Source organism: Chiloscyllium punctatum, chromosome 32 (assembly GCF_047496795.1).
Source record: "Chiloscyllium punctatum isolate Juve2018m chromosome 32, sChiPun1.3, whole genome shotgun sequence".
NCBI classification, from domain to species: Eukaryota; Metazoa; Chordata; class Chondrichthyes; order Orectolobiformes; family Hemiscylliidae; genus Chiloscyllium; species Chiloscyllium punctatum.
Genome location: NC_092770.1, coordinates 10,941,128 through 10,958,192, shown reverse-complemented (window position 1 = coordinate 10,958,192; position 17,065 = coordinate 10,941,128). Strand labels below are relative to the sequence as shown.

General features: G+C 41.3%; 1 long non-coding RNA gene and 1 other non-coding gene across 3 annotated transcripts in view; one reads left to right on the top strand and one right to left on the bottom strand.

The window, feature by feature from the left end:
- The window catches only part of LOC140457892 (uncharacterized), a 63,305-nt gene that overhangs the window by 26,993 nt on the left and 19,247 nt on the right, over positions 1 to 17,065 (bottom strand). The window lies entirely within an intron of this gene.
- Positions 14,799 to 14,871, top strand: trnam-cau (transfer RNA methionine (anticodon CAU)). The gene has a single exon. It is a non-coding gene; the product is annotated as a tRNA-Met (tRNA).

Genomic DNA, 17,065 nt, shown 5'->3' with positions numbered 1-17,065 from the left:
TGCTGACTTCTTGAGTTCAGTAATTTCTGCAAAACTGCACAATTCTTAGAGTCATAGAGTCATAGAGATGTACAGCATGGAAACAGACCCTTCAATCCAACCCATCCATGCCGACCAGATATCCCAACCCAATCTAGTCCCACCTGCCAGCACACGGCCCATATCCCTCCAAACCCTTCCTATTCATATACCCATCCAAATGCCACTTAATTGTTGCAATTGTACCAGCCTCCACCACATCCTCTGGCAGCTCATTCCATACATGTACTACCCTCTGCGTGAAAAAGTTGCCCCTTTGGTCTCTTTATATCTTTCCCCTCTCACCCTAAATCTATGCCCTCTAGTTCTGGACTCCCCGACCCCAGGGAAAAGGCTTTGTCTATTTATCCTATCCATGCCCCTCATAATTTCGTAAACCTCTATAAGGTCACCCCTCAGCCTCCGACGCTCGAGGGAAAACAGCCCCAGCCTGTTCAGCCTCTCCCTGTAGCTCAGATCCTCCAACCGTGGCAACATCCTTGTAAATCTTTTCTGAACCCTTTCAAGTTTCACAATATCGTTCCGATAGGAAGAGACCAGAATTGCATATAATAGTCCAACAGTGGCCTAACCAATGTCCTGTACAGCCGCAACATGACCCCCCAACTCCTGTATTCAATACTCTGACCAATAAAGGAAAGCATACCAAACGCCTTCTTCACTACCATATCAACCTGCAACTTAAAGGAGCTATGAACGTGCACTCCAAGGTCTCTTTTTATTCAGCAACACTCCCTAGGACTTTACCATTATGTGTATAAGTCCTGCTAAGATTTGCTTTCCCAAAATGCAGCACCTCGCATTTATCTGAATTAAACTCCGTCTGCCACTTCTCAGCCCATTGGCCCATCTGGTCCAGATCCTGTTTTAATCTTTGCTGTCCACCACACCTCCAATTTTGGTGTCATCTGCAAACTTACTAACTGCACCTCTTATGCTTGCATCCAAATCATTTATATAAATGGCAAAAAGTAAAGGGCCCAACACCGATCCTTGTGGCACTCCACTGGTCACAGGCCTCCAGTCTGAAAAACAACCCTCCACCACCACCCTCTGTCTTCTACCTTTGAGCCAGTTCTGTATCCAAATGGCTAGTTCTCCCTGTATTCCATGAGATCTAACCTTGCTAGTCAGTCTCCCATGGGGAGCCTTGTCGAATGTCTTACTGAAATCCATATAGATCACATCTACTGCTCTGCCCTCATCAATCTTCTTTGTTACTTCTTCAAAAAACTCAATCAAGTTTGTGAGACATGATTTCCCATGCACAAAACCATGTTGACTATCCTTAATCAGTCCCTGCCTTTCCAAATACATGTACATCCTGTCCCTCAGGATTCCCTCCAACAACTTGCCCACCACTGAGGTCAGGCTCACCGGTCTATAGTTCCCTGGCTTGTCTTTACTGCCCTTCTTAAACAGTGGCACCACGTTTGCCAACCTCCAGTCTTCCGGCACCTCACCTGTGATTATTGATGATACAAATATCTCAGCAAGAGGCTCAGCAATCACTTCTCTAGCTTCCCACAGAGTTCTTGGGAACACCTGATCAGGTCCTGGGGATTTATCCACTTTTAGCCGTTTCAAGACATCCAGCACTTCCTCCTCTGTAATCTGGACATTTTGCAAGTTGTCACCATTTATTTCCATACAGCCTATATCTTCCATATCCTTTTCCACAGTAAATACTGATGCAAAAAAATAAATTTTCAAAACTTGGAGGGTCAATTTAACATTCTCATGGGTTGAAGTCCTTTTCCAGTTCGGTAACTAAGTGATAGTTGAGTTTGTATATCATCTACATTTGATTGAGGTCGTTGTTTAACAGCTTTTTATTACTTTTAATTCACTTGTGGGATGTGGCATTGTTTATTGCCCATCACTAGTCACCCTTTGAATAGGTGGTGGTGAGCTGCCAGCTTGAATCCCTGTAGTCTCTGTGCTGTAGGTTGACCTACAATGGCACAGGGGAGGGAATTCCAGGATTTAGACTCAACAACACTGAAGGAGTGGTAATATTTTTCCAAGTCAGGGTGGTGACGGGCTTGGAGGTGAACTTTAATATTCTCCTGCTAAAGTTTCTTTGTGGAGCTATTTTTACACTGATAATCAACTTTGTGATGATCAACATCCTGTCCGAACCAGGATGGTCTAAGTTAATTAACTGAATAATATAGAGGAAGTTCTGGTATCATGTAAACAATTGTGTCCTGCCTAGGGCAGCTTTCTGTTGTTTTCCTCCCTTTGATCTTCCACTTATGAGTCATCTAAAACTGTGTTAAGCAAACAGATGGGGACACTTGATGTGCAGATGACAAATTAAAAACTTTCCAGTGTGCAACTGTGGTAACCCATACCAGACAGTGGAAGACATAACTACCAACTGGCTGATTCCCAGATGCAGGTTAATGCTGTCCATTAATGCTGATGCAATTATCTAGTTTAACCATGTGAATATAAGATTGCAGCTTGTTGCTCTGCATTTACAACTTCCAAATGAAAGATGTGAATTTTTGATTTCCCCCAGCAGCCTTTACAAAGTATGCCCCAGAATGTGGTGAATATCATTTATTGTAAACACTGGCTAGGGTTTTTCACCTGAAGAGTGAATGGGGAACCCAGCTGCTGATACCACCTACCTCAGAGCTGTCCGTTTAAAACTCAAGGGCATTAAGTGGCTGGAGATGGGACTTACAACACTCACAGGGGAGGAAGTTCCAGCTCAGAGGACTGCAAGCCCATGAGATTGGACAACAACTGTCCAGTTCCAGCAATGCCTGAGGACGCAGTGGACAAGTATGAAACTGCAAGGAGGTCCTCGGGTCCGAAACCCGAATCCAAAACCACGGCCTGGATTTTATAGTCTGCATGTTCTCAGTATGAGAGTGTCATGCAAAATATGTCAGGGTAGCTAGCCCACCACCTTCCTGCCCACCCTGAACATCATAATAAGCTAATAGGCTGCTTGTCCTACTTAAATAAATAATTAAAGTTCTATTTCACCTGACAAGCCTGTTGCTCAGAAGATTAGAGTCTCCTCATCACAATACAGATGGAAATCGCAGAGAGTAGTCCATTTTTTTTGTGGCCTCATTGACAGAGGAAGAAGGTGGACCTAATTTGGGGGTGTATCAGAGATAACACAAAGCTATCATGCCTGCAACCCTCCCATCTCCATTTCCTAATGCTGTTGTGTCCCACGATGCCAGAGATGGGAGGGAGTATTATGGTGGAGGTCCTCTTATGAGGTGTTCAGTTTTGAAAAATGTCTCTTGATGACCCTAACACCTCATTCCCATCAGCTGGTGGGGTCACTTTCTGGACCATCCCTGCTGCTGATTCCTTTCTGCCAGTCTGACAATTGATGCTCACCACGAAGTGCCCCTTTAAATGGCCATTTATTCGCCATTTAAGGGTCTTGACTGGGCGGACAGACTGGTCTAGGCCGCACCTGTCCTACCATAGAGCTAGAAAGAGGTCGGTGCACACAGGGTTCACTCTGGGATGGCCACCCAGAGCTCTGATGAAGAGTCATCTAGACTTAAAATGTTAGCTTGCTTTCTCTCCATGAATAGTGTCTCCATCAACCTGCTGTGATCTCTAGTATTTTTTGTTCTCATCTTGACCAGTATGGCTGATAAAAAAAATTCTTCTGCTCTGATCATTCAACATCAAGGATATTGCAAGGACTTACAGGCTGATAACCCTTTTTTGATCACTTTCTGAAGTACTTTCCATTGTTATAATTCCTGAAGTGCGATTTCAATCTGGAACCTCTAACCCAGAGGTAAGGACACAACAACTGCGCCACAAGTATTTCCCACTATGTAAATAATTTGGGCAAGACACCTACAGGAATTTAGAAACATTATGATTAACCATTAATGTTATCCTTTGGGAACATTCAGAAAGTACATTTGCAGCAACTCTATCTGGTGCTGGACTCACACTTTGCTGACTGTAATTCATTAATGTAGAGCATTTTGGAATGTTCTGAAGTTGTAAAGAGTGCCATGTAAATTTAAGTTGCTTATTTACATGCGATGCCTGTGAAAGTCAAAGTGGCAAGGTGTGACTTTTGAATGAATCCTTGTCAGGGCGATGGTTGGGAAAGGAATTTACAATTGAATGATGGAACTAGAAACAATCTAATATTACCATATTAAAGAAAATATAAACAATGAAATAACAGTTGCACAGGAATCCAAAATAATTCTGAGAGAAATGCATTTCATTGCCTTGTGTTTGAGAAGTTGAAGACGAGGAAACGAATGGGAGCAGCAGTGTTCCAACATCCAGTGGGTAGAACACTAATAAAAATAGCACAGGAGAAAGGTCAGACTGCTCCTCCTCTGAAAAAGAGCCTGAGGGACAGTATAAATTAGTGTATTCACATGTTGCATAAGAAACTAGCAATGCTTATTGAGAAAGGTAATTATGTGGTAAATATTTTTGAATGATACGTGGACTGATGTATTCCAGGTGTTCTTTTTTAAAAAAATTAAACTATAGTTCCTGAATTAGTATCAGAATCATTCCTATTTAAGCCCAGAAGCCATCCATTTCTGGCAAATCTATCAGCATTGAATAGGAATAGATAATGGACTTGATAAATAATAGCAACACTGTTCATACATTTACAAACGTTTTGATGGTTAGGCAAGAGCCGAAGAGAACAGTCTAATGTGTGAAATTTTTATTTGACCACAGATCATTGGTAGGCCTATGAATAAAGCCATGAAGGGATAGTGCTCCAATTTCATCAAGTATTGCATTCTCTGTAGACTGTCTTCCCCAACGTTTGTATGATTAGCAACTTGGGCAGAGATTAAATTTGAAACCAATTACCATACGAGGAAAGTTTGAGGACTCTGCATTTATATTCAACAGAGTTTAGAAGGAAGGGAGGGGATCTAATGGAAATATATAGAATACTGAATGGCCTGGAGAGAGTAGATATTGTAAAGATGTTTCCATTGGTAAGAGAGACAAGGACCCAAGGGCACAGCCTAAAAGTAAATAGAAGCCCTTTTAGAAGGGAAATAAGGAGAAATTTCTTCAGCCAGAGAATGGTGAATCTATGAAATTCATTGCCACAGAAGGCTGTGGAGGCCAGGTCATTGAATATATTTAAGACTGAGATAGATAGCTATAAAGTATCAAGGGAATGAGCTATACAGGGAGAAAGTGAAAGAACGTGGTTGAGAAACTTATCAGCCATGATTGAATGACAAAGCAGACTCCATGGGCTGCATGGCCTAATTTCTGCTCCTATGTCTTATGGTTCTAGAGTCATAGAGCCATAGAGATGTACAGCATGGAAACAGATCCTTCAGTCCAACTCCTCTATGCCGACCAGACATCCTAAGCTAATCTAGTCCCATTTGCTAGCACTTGGACCATATCCCTCCAAACCCTTCCTATTCATATATCCAACCAGATGGCCTTTAAATGTTGTAATTGTCTCAACCTCCACCAGTTCCTCTGGCAGCTCATTCCATATACGCACCACTATCTGCATATAAAAAAGTTGCCCCTTAGGTCTCTTTTGTATCTTCCCCATTTTACCCTAAACCAATGCCTCTAGTTATGGATTTTCCTCACCTCAGGGAAAAGACATTCTATTTATCCTAGCCATGCCCCTCATGATTTTATAAACCTCTATAAGGTCACTCCACAGCCTCCGACACTCCAGGCAAAACAGTCCCAGTCTATTCAGCATCTCACTGTAGCTCAAATCCTTGAACCCTGGCAACATCCTTGTAGGTCTTTTTTGAACCCTTTCAAGTTTCACAACATCCTTCTGATAGAAAGGAGACCAGAATTGCACACAATATTTCAAAAGTGGCCTAACCAATGTCCTGTACAGTTGCAAGATGACCCCCCCAACTCCTATAGTCAAGGCTCTGACCAATAAAGGAAAGCATACCAAATGCCTTCTTCATTATCCTATCCACCTGAGAGTCTACTTTAAAGGAAAACTGCACTCCAAGGTCACTTTGTTAAGCAACACTCCATAGGACCTCACCATTAAGTGCATAAGTCCTGCTAAGATTTGCTTTTCCAAAATGCAGCACCTTACATTTACATAAATTAAACTCTATCTGCACTCCTCAATCCATTGGCCCATCTGATCAAGATCCCATTGTAATCTGAGGTAACCTTCTTCGCTGTCCACAACACCTGCAAACGTATCATCTGCAGACTTAATAACTACACTTCCTATGTTAATTTATGTAAATGATGCAAGGAAGTGGACTCAGCACCGATCCTTGTGGCACTCCACTGGTCACAGGCCTCTAGTCTGAAAAGCAACCCTCCACCATCACCATTCGAGCGAGTTCTGTATCCAAATGGCTAGTTCTTCCTGTATTCTATGAGATCTAACCTTGCTAATCAGTCTCCCATGGGGAACCTTGTCAAACGCCTTACTAAAGTCCATATAGATTAGATCTACCACTCTCCCCTCATCAATACTCTTTGCTACTTCTTCAAAAAACTCAGTCAAGTTTGTGAGACATGATTTCCCTGGTCTTATGGTCTTAAATGGTTACAAGCAGTTCACAGATCTCAGCTCTAGGTTTTATCAGGAAACCTTTAGAAGAGGAACAGATTTTCTCATTCCAGCTTTGTGCTGCCACCCTCACACCCAAACCTCAATCTGGGGGCATGTTGTACACTATTAAAAGCAAGAATTCATTGCAGCACGTGACTGGAGCATTAAATATGGTTGGTACCCAAATGGTGGGAATAAGCTCAATAACATTATTTACTTTATTTACTTGGAATCTTGAAACTGACTGCTGTTTGAAGATAGGAATTCTTGTATGTGAAGAAATGGGCAGTAGCCCAGTATAACATTTCCATACTTCTATTCTCTAGCCATCCAGGTTTCACACAAATCTCAGGTCTCAAAATGTGTTTGAAACGGCAACTAAATGACATTACCATTTTTCATATTTCATTTCCATGCTATTTTTGACGACAGATTGAAATATTTAATATCAATAAGAATATTTATGATGGGTTGTATATTTTGGCTTATCTTCAAACAAACTAAGAATCCTTCGAAAAGATAACTCTAAAGACCACTTCATACATTAAAAATGCTTCTAGATTGTATCTGTTAAATCAGATCAGTTGTCAATTCAATACCTTCATTAATTTCAAGTTATTTCAAGCTGCTTCAAAATATATAAAATAAACTGAGATAAGATAGCACATAATTAAATGTGTTTAAACAAAGTTAAGATGTCAAAACATTATTCGATACCTGCTGAATAATGTCACCCCTCGATAAATGGCTTTCAGAGATATCCTGTAATATTTTCAACTTTAAAGTATTCAACTGAATTGGTCAATATCAGGAACTTGCAGTGAGACATCTGCAAATATACTGTACATAATTTAACAAACTTATTTTTGAAATATTCCAACGGTTGTTCATAAAAATGTGCGATATAATTGATATTATTGTTGCTGCTGCTGTTGAGGCAAATATAGTCCAAAGATCACAATGTAGGCAGTGAGCACTCACGAACACATGGCCTTCATGACAGATTATCACAACTCACAGTAGGTGGAAAATGTAACAACCCCGCTTGTTTCCAAAGACAACATCTGTTCTATCAGAATCAGATGTCATATTAATGTTAAAATCAATAGCCATAGCAGGTAAAAAAAAACCATTAAAATGGATATAGGATTTACTGGGTCGGTACTATTTTTGAATAAAAGTGTCTTGTTCGTTTTGCCACTAGTCTCATGCACAAGAAAGTAAGAGTGACATAAAAATGTGAATAATGTGTCATATGTAGCATCTTAAACCATTACCTAGTATCTCTTTCAAGTGTAAGAAAGCTCATCTGGTTTCCAGATACTAACATAATAATGTTATGATATCATAATTATTAACACACCGTGACACCGGTACATTTCAGAATTGGGAAATTTCACTCACAAATCAAATCTGAAGGATACATCCTACATTCCACGTCTTGAAGTGTTTGAATTTTCAATCATTTAATTTGTTAACTAATAGCTTTCACTGATTATGCTACATGATTTGTCAGTAGAGATTTTAAGACTTGAATCATCACCAGTCCATTGTGTTGCTGACCAGGCTAATGAAAAGGTACACATTTTCCAAACATCTTTGGCAATAGTTTTACAGATAAAAATCAGCACGAAGACAATCAAGAATTTTGATTGCATGTTCGTGTAATAATTTCACAAAAATAAATAATATGTTTCTTAATTTATGCCAAGAAATTCAAATTGATCCAAAACAAGTATGAAATACTAGAGGATATCGCTGAGCCTATGCATCAACAGAATAACAGGAAAGACTAAAATCAGATTTTTACATCATTTAGCAATGTCAGCTTATCAGTGTTTGTGAGGGAGGAGGGTGAAAAGCCATGTAAGGCAATAGCAATCAAAGGAAGACAACTTCTCTTAAAGGGCCATTTATTTTGCTTATGCTGCATGCTTTATACTTGAAAATTGAAACAGAGAAGATGGTCAGGAATTCAGAAATGCCAAGGAAGTCCATGCAGAGGAAGCTACCAGGGAAGAAGTTGTCCCGTTTCAACTCTCAGAATATGGAGTTCAAGCCAAGCCCTGGCCAGAGATAGCTGAACAGTTGAATGCTCATAATGTATAGCTGCAATATGAAAAATGCTGTATAATCTGACCAGCTGTAATAAAGTAAAACTCCTAAAAGCTCCTGATCTGTTAGTGTAGAAACCATATATTTTTAGTTTTCTTTAGTTTAGAACCAAAATTGGGAAAGAATGTGAAATGAGTGCTGCACTTTTATAAGCAAGTTGCTGGAACTCATTGCAAGTTGTGTTTACATTGTTGCTTCATTCAAGCAGTCAGGGTTCAAGACCAAAGAAGACCATGGGTGTGGTCATAATAAGCTTCACCTGGATGCAGACTTATGATTGAGTTTTCAGTTAGGACCAGTTATGCAGGCCAGGAGTCATCAGTATGACAACAGCTCAGACTGGCTCCTGGACAGGTGGCCAACTTATGCATGAACAACACAGAAGGAGAAGGTCTACAGATTGCAAAATAGAGCATTGCTTTCTCTCTCTTTTTTTTAAGTGAATAATTTTTGTGGGATGTGGGCATTGCTGGCTGGCCAGCATTTTTTACCCATCCCTAGTCGCCTTTGAGAAGGTGATGGTGAGCTGTGTTCATGAACTGCTGCAGTCCACCTGCTGTGGGTTCACCCACAATGCCATTACAGAGACAATTCCAGGATTTTGACCCAGCAAGTGAAGGGCAATATATTTCCAAGTAGAATGTTGAGTGGCTTGGAGGGGATCCTGAAAGTGGTGGTGTTTCCATATATCTGCAGCCCTTGTCCTAGATGAAAGTGGTCATGGGTTTGGAAGGTACTGTCTGATGATCTTTGATGAATTTCTGCAGGACAAACTGCTGCTATTGTGCATCAGTTGTGGAGGGTGTGGCTGCTTGTGGAGTTGGTGCCAGTGAGGCGGGCTACTTTGTCCTGGATAGTGTCAAGCTTCTTGAGTGCTGTTGGGGCTGCACTCATCCAAGCAGGTGGGGAGCATTCCATCACACTCCTGACTTGTCCTTTGTAGATGATGGGCAGGTTTTCGGGAGTCAGCAGGTGAGTTAGTTGCTGTAGTATTCCTAGCCTCTGACCTGCTCTTGTAGCCACTGCATTTATGTTATAAGTTCAGTTAAATTTCCGATGAATGATAACTCCCAGAATATTGATTGTAGGGGATTCAATGATGGTAACACCATTGAATATCAAGGTGCAGTGGTCAGATTGTCTCTTGTTGGTGATTGTCATAGCCTGGCATTTGTATGGCATGAAAGTTACTTGTTACTTGTCAGCCTAAGTCTGGATATTATCTAGATCTTGTCACATTTGAACACAGACTGCTTCAGTGTCTGAGGAGTCAAGAATGGTGCTGAACATTGTGCAATCATCAGTAAACATCCCCACTTCTAACCTTTTGATGGAGGAAAGGTTGTTGATGAAGCAGCTGAAGGTGGTTGAGCTTAGGACACTACCATGAGGGACTCCTGTGGAGATGTCCTAGCACTGATATGACTGACCTCCATCAACCATGACATCTTCCTGTGTGTCAAGTATGACTCTAACTACCAGAGAGTTTTGCTAGGGCTCCTTCGTCAGTCTCAGTCAAATACAGGAGAAAGTGAGAACTGCAGCTGCTGGAGATCAGAGTCGAGAGTGTCGTACTAGAAAAGCGCAGCAGGTCAGGCAGCATCCAAGGAGCAGGAGAATCAACGTTTTGGACATAAGACCTTCATCAGGAATGAGGAGCAAGAGAATTGACATTTCAGGCATAAGCCCTTCCTGATGAAGGGCTTTTGCCCGAAACATTGATTCTCTTGTTGCTCAGATGCTGCTTGACCTGCTGTGCTTTTCCAGCACCACACTCTCAACTCAGTCAAATGCAGCCTTGATGTCAAGGGCTGACACTCTCACCTCACCTCTGGAATTCAGCTGTTTTTCCATGTTAGAACCAAGGCTGTAATGAGGTCAGGAGCTGAGTGGCTCTGGTAGAACTCAAACTGGGTATCACTACATAGGTTATTGCTGAGCAGGTGCTGTTCGATAGCGCTGATGATGACACTTTCCATCACTTTACTGATGATGGAGAGTAGACCAATGGGGCGGTAGTTGGCTGGACTGGATTTGTCCTGCGTTTTATATACAGGACATTTTGAGCATTATCAGGTAGATGTCAGTGTTGTAACTGTATTGGAAAAACTTGGCTAGGGGAACACCAAGTTCTGGACCACAAGTCTTCAGTACCATTGCCAGAATGTTGTCAGGACCTGTAGCCTTTGCAGTATCCAGTGCCTCAAACTGTTTCTTGATATCAGGTGGAGTGAATTGAATTGGCTGAAGGTTGGCATCTGTAATGCTGGGGACCACTGGAGGAGGCCGGGAGGGATCATCCACCCGGCACTTCTAGCTAAAACTTGCTGCAAATGCTTCAGCCTTATCTTTTGCACTGATGTGCTAGGCTCTTCCACTACGGGGACTGAGGATATTTTTGGAGCCTCCTCCTCCAATGAGTTGTTTAATTGTCCACCACCATTCATGACTGGATGTGGCATGACTGCAGGTCTGATCCATTGATTGTGTGATCGCTTAACTATGTCTAACACTTGATACCTATGCTTAGATTAGATTACTTACAGTGTGGAAACAGGCCCTTCGGCCCAACAAGTCCACACCGCCCCGCCGAAGCGCAACCCACCCATACCCCTACATTTACCCCTTACCTAACATTACGGGCAATTTAGCATGGCCAATGCACCTGACCTGCACATCTTTGGACTGTGGGAGGAAACCGGAGCACCCGGAGGAAACCAACGCAGACACGGAGAGAATGTGCAAACTCCACACAGTCAGTCGCCTGTGGAGGGAATTGAACCCGGGTCTCTGGCGCTGTGAGGTGGCAGTGCTAACCACTGTGCCACCATGCCGCCGTGCTGTTTGACAAGTAGTCCTATTTGGTGGCTTCACCAGGATGGGACCTCAACTTTGCAATGTAGTAACCAAGATCAGAAAGACAGCTAGTCTCTCCCATCATTAAAGCTAAGCTGTTGCTGCTAACCATTAACTGAAAAACTGAAGGGTAAACTGTCCTGTGTTTTCAGCAAACAACAAAAGAATCTGGTGACAAAGAAGATAAGAAGCTTTGTTTGTTTCTGACCCAAGTTAGGTTTCCTTCAAAACTTTCAATCTCTTGATTTTTATAAGATAAAATCAATCCTTGATCATTCTAAACTTAAGGTAAGCTAATGACTTTCAATGTTTACTCCTGTAATAAACTTACCCATATAGACAAACAATCTTCCATTAACATCCCGGAAGATTGAACCATACTGAATGACTGAAAATGATTTTCTGACCTTATTTTCATTGCACAAAGGTAAACAGCATCCACATTTACATCACACACCTTTCATCATACAATTTTAACAATTCAGCAATTTTTAGCAATCTCTTCATTCAAAGATAAGTCCACCTCGTAAGAGTGCTGACAAAATGCAATCTGTAATTATCTGAGCTGTTGGAGAGATTGAACACTCTTAGAGCTCTTACAGAAATGAATTTAGACAATTGGCAATTAGCAAATGGAGCAGAGAAGCACAGATGTAGTTGGATTATCGACAAATCTGCACAGATCCAAACTTTAATAATATGTAAAGTAGTATTATGTTTGAGATAATCATGTTATTTCCCAATCCTTATCACAAAAACAGATCAAAGAATCAGAAAAGATATAATCTCACGTGAATTATCCCATCACTTTTGTCATCAATGTCTCATAAAAAAGTCTGTTATTGCAAAAGCAGGGGAGTATCTCTTGTCTTGTATTGTGGCTTACAAAGTGAAACCATTTATTTTCTTTAATGGAGCTTTAATCTGAAACCAGATCAGGCCTCCACTAAATTCGTTCATTTGAAGATTTTTAAATTATAACAGAGTGGGAAGTTTTACAAAAATGTGCAATTTATATTTAAACACAAGGGATGAGAGAGACCTGCATGCCATATTTAAAGAAATGGTCGAATGTAAAATACCATCAGCAGTATGATTGAGCACAGAAAATAAATGGGATGCTTGTGAAGTTTCACCAGAGAGAAGCAAAAGTGCTTTAATGGCTTAGTTTCTAAAGAGAGTTGAATCAAAGTCTGTCTGACTGACTGTCACATGCTAATGAGTTAAAAGAAAATTCATACATAAAATATCCATCATGCCACCTGAGACTGTTGGAGTAGTTGGGAAGTGGCCAGTTAAGTCTCAGTCTGGAAGTTTCCTTTCATCTGAAACATCCTTGAGCTGAAGTAGTGGTAATAATTAGATGGTGGGAACTAATGGAATAATTTATTTCAGGAAATCAATTGGCTAAGAGTTTAGAGGAAAATGGATTGTGGCTGAGTGTTAATTTTGCTGAGAAAGACAATGGTTCAGAGCATTTGGAAAAGAATGGACTTATTTGGGATAGACAACATGGTTTTATGTGGGGTGGGGGGGGGAGGCAGTGGTGTTGTCTCACAAACTTGACTGAGTTTTTTGAGGAAGTGATGAGCATGACTGCTAAGAGCAGGTCAACAGATGAAAGTTACTAAAGCATTCCACAAGGTAGGTTGGTCTAAAATATTAAGCCACATGGGGTTGGCAAATTGGATACAAAATCGGTTTGGAGGGGTGTGTCTGCAGGGATTAGTGCTGGGATATTTGTTGTTTGTATGTATAATATATATATTATAAACACTTAAATGAAAATGTAGGTGGTTTCATTAGTAATATCGTGGACAACCCGAACATCGGTGGAATTGTGGATAGTGAGGAAGGTTATCAAATGAGATCAGCTGGAAAGTTGAGCAGTGAGATGGCAGATGAAGTTTAATGTGGACAAGTGTGAGGTGATGCATTTTGAGAGGTCAAATGCAAGAGGAAAGTCTACAGTTAATGGCAGGACTCTTAAAAGCATTGATACACATGGGGATCTTGGGGTCATGCCCATTACTCCCTGAAAGTGGCCTTCATCAGTTAGAGCATTGAGTGTAAAAGTTGGCAAGTCATTTTGCAGCTGTATAAAACTTTCGTTAGGTTGCATTTAGAGTCCTGTGTGCAGTTCTAGTCATTGTACTGTAGGAAGGATGTGGAGGCTTTGGAGAATGTGCAAAAGAGGTTTACTGGGATGTTGCCTGGATTGAAATGTAATAGCTATAAGGAGAGATTGAACAAACTTAGTTTATTTACACACGAGCATCAGAGATTGAGGGGTGACCTGACAGAAATATATAAAATGGGGAGGGACAGATAGGGTGGATAGTTGGAGTCTTTTCCCCAGGGTGGAAATGTCAAATACTAGGGAGCAGAAGTTTAAGGTAAGAAGGGAAAAGTTTTAAAGGAGATGTGTGAGATAAGTTCTTTACACAGAGTGTGCTTGGAATGCACTGCCAGGCAAGGTGGTAGAAGCAGATACAGTAACAAAGTTTGAGGCATTTAAACATAGACACGAGTAGGCAGAAAATAGAGGGATACAGACCATGTGCAAGCAGATGGGATTACAAGAGCATCACGGTTGGCATAGACATGGTGGGCCAAAGGGACTGCTCCTGTGCTGTGCTATTCTATATGTGGTGTTCTGCAATGCGGAGAGTTTTGGTGCATGCTGTAAATTTCAGCATCAGGTGCACCTATTTCACTGCTAGCAACTTATACAAAATGCATTTCTAATTAAATGCGCTACAGTGAGTTTATCAGAGGATCAGAAACAGTATGGCCATTGGTCATTGAACTTCCTGTCTCTCCATAGACAAATCCTGATATCTTCATTTAAAACTGACCTAAAAGTGTGCCTGTTGTAAGATGCAATTTTTGAATTCATGTTTTATTTAACTTTTTTGTATAAACAAATTTATGATTTAGGAAATCAGCAACATAAGAAAGGAAATGATTGAATAAATTAAAACAAAAGAATAATTTTATTGACAGGAAAATGTAATGTTTAAGAGGCTATCTTTCATTAAATCTTAATCAGCAAACACATTAGTACATCATGTCAAGAGCAGCAAACATACAATTCCTCAATTACCATGTAATATAAATGTAATCAGAAAATACATGGAATGTTAATTAATCAATGTTAATTTCTTTGATATTAAGAAATGGCTGAAGGTGCTGGATACTGAAAAAGCTATGGACCTTGAAGGCTCGGCTGGCCTTCTTAGCGCAGTAGGCAGCGCGTCAGTCTCATAATCTGAAGGTCCTGAGTTCAATCCTCAGAGAAGGCAAGACTGTGGCCTTTGTCACCGGACGTGTTTTCTTTGTGGGCGGCACGGTGGCACAGTGGTTACCACTGCTGCCTCACAGCGCCAGAGACCCGGGTTCAATTCCCGCCTCAGGCGACTGACTGTGTGGAGTTTGCACGTTCTCCCCGTGTCTGCATGGGTTTCCTCCGGGTGCTCCGGTTTCCTCCCACACTCCAAAGATGTGCAGGTCAGGTGAATTGGCCATGCTAAATTGCCCGTAGTGTTAGGTAAGGGGTAGATATAGATGTAGGGGTATGGGTGGGTTACGCTTCGGCGGGGCGGTGTGGACTTGTTGGGCCGAAGGGCCTGTTTCCACACTGTAAGTAATCTAATCTAATCTAATCTTGACAATATTGTAGCAATAGCCCAGGAGACTTGTGCTCTAGAATTTGCCACATGCCGAACTAGGCTGTGACAGTTTAGCTACAATAGTGGTTTCCAAAAGACAATGCAGAACATTGTCTGGGTATTACAAGTTCACAAAAAGCAAGGCAAATCCAAACTGGCTGGTTACCATCGTATCCACCTACTCTTGCCTATTAATTAAGTGTTAAAAGGGCTCATTAACAGTGCTATTAAACAACACTTGCTCAGCAATAACCTATTCATTTATACTCAGTTTGAGCTTCACAAGGCCAGTCAACTTCTGGCTTCATTACAGCTTTGGTCAAAACATGGACAAAGCGTTGAATTCCAGGGGGGAGGTAAGAGTAACTACATTTGACATCAAGGTTACATTTGACTGTGAGCTCCAGAAAAACTGGAGTCTATCAGAATTGGGGGAAAAAAAATCACCATGGACTGGAGTCATATCTGATACAAAGCTCCAGAACTTCTCCGCATGAGCTCCTCAGGGTGGTGATCAAATATCTTCAGCTGCTTCATCAATGCTGTTCCCTTCATAACAAGGTCAGAAGCAGAAATGGTCATTGTATAATTTTCAGCACATTTTACAACTCCTCTGAGGTAGCAGTCCATCTTCAAATGAAGCAACACCTGGACAGTAGTCAGGCTTGCACTGATAAGAAGGAAACAGCGTTCATGACACACGATTCCCAGGTAATGTTCTTCAACAAGAGAGAATTTAACTTTTGCCCCTTGACATTCATTAGCATTACTATCACTGAATACCTCACCATCAACATTCTGGAGTTGCACTTGATCAGAAACTCAACAGGACTTTTTTTTAAAATTCACAGCATGAGGCAAACATTTATTGTCCATCACTAATTGCCTAGAGCGCACTTAAGAGTCAAGCGTATTGCTGTGGTTCTGGAGTCACATGTAGAACAAACTAGCTAAGGATGGCAGTTTCTTTCCCAAAAGGGCATTAGTGAATCAAATGGGCTTTTCCAACCATGGACAATGGATTCCTTGTCATCATTAGATTCTCAATTCCAGATTTTTATTGAATTCAAATTTCTGCAGTGGCAGGATTTGAACTGAGAACATTATCTATGTCTCTGGATTAAGCAATCCAGCGATAGCACCACTAAGCTGTCATCTCCCCTCGCCACAACAGTACAGTGGTCAGAAGAACAGGCCAGATTCTATGAATCCTGTGAGTAAATCATCTCCTGACTCCTGAAAGCCTGTCCACCGTCTACAATGCACAAGTCAGGAGTGTAAGAATTATTCCCACTTTCCTGCAGCTCCAATAACACTGTCGAAGCTTGCCACCATCGAGGACAAAGCAGTACACTTGCTTAGCAATACAAACACAAGCATTCACTCCTTCCACCACCAAAGCAGAATAGCATACATGTGTGCCATTTATAAGATGCAAGCAGCAGTTGATCAAGGCTGTGAAAATACCATCTTCCAAGTGAAAGACCATTGCCATCAAGAAGGGCAAGAATAGCAGGTGTGAGTGAACACAACCAGCTTATGTTCCCCTCCAAGTCACTGTCCACCTTGATTTGGAAGCATGTGGTCTTTGATCTTCATGGATCAAATTGCTGGAACTCCCTCCCTCACAGCTTTATGGGTATACCTACATCAAATGGAATGCAACAGATCAAAGAAGCAGCTCACCTCCACCTTTCCAAAGGCAACTGGGAATGAGCAGGAAACACTGGCCTGGCAAGTGATACCCAGGTCAAATCAATGAATTCAAATTTGGCCATAAGCAATCCTGACTATGTCACAGGTCAAAACAGCTAGATTATAATCAAGA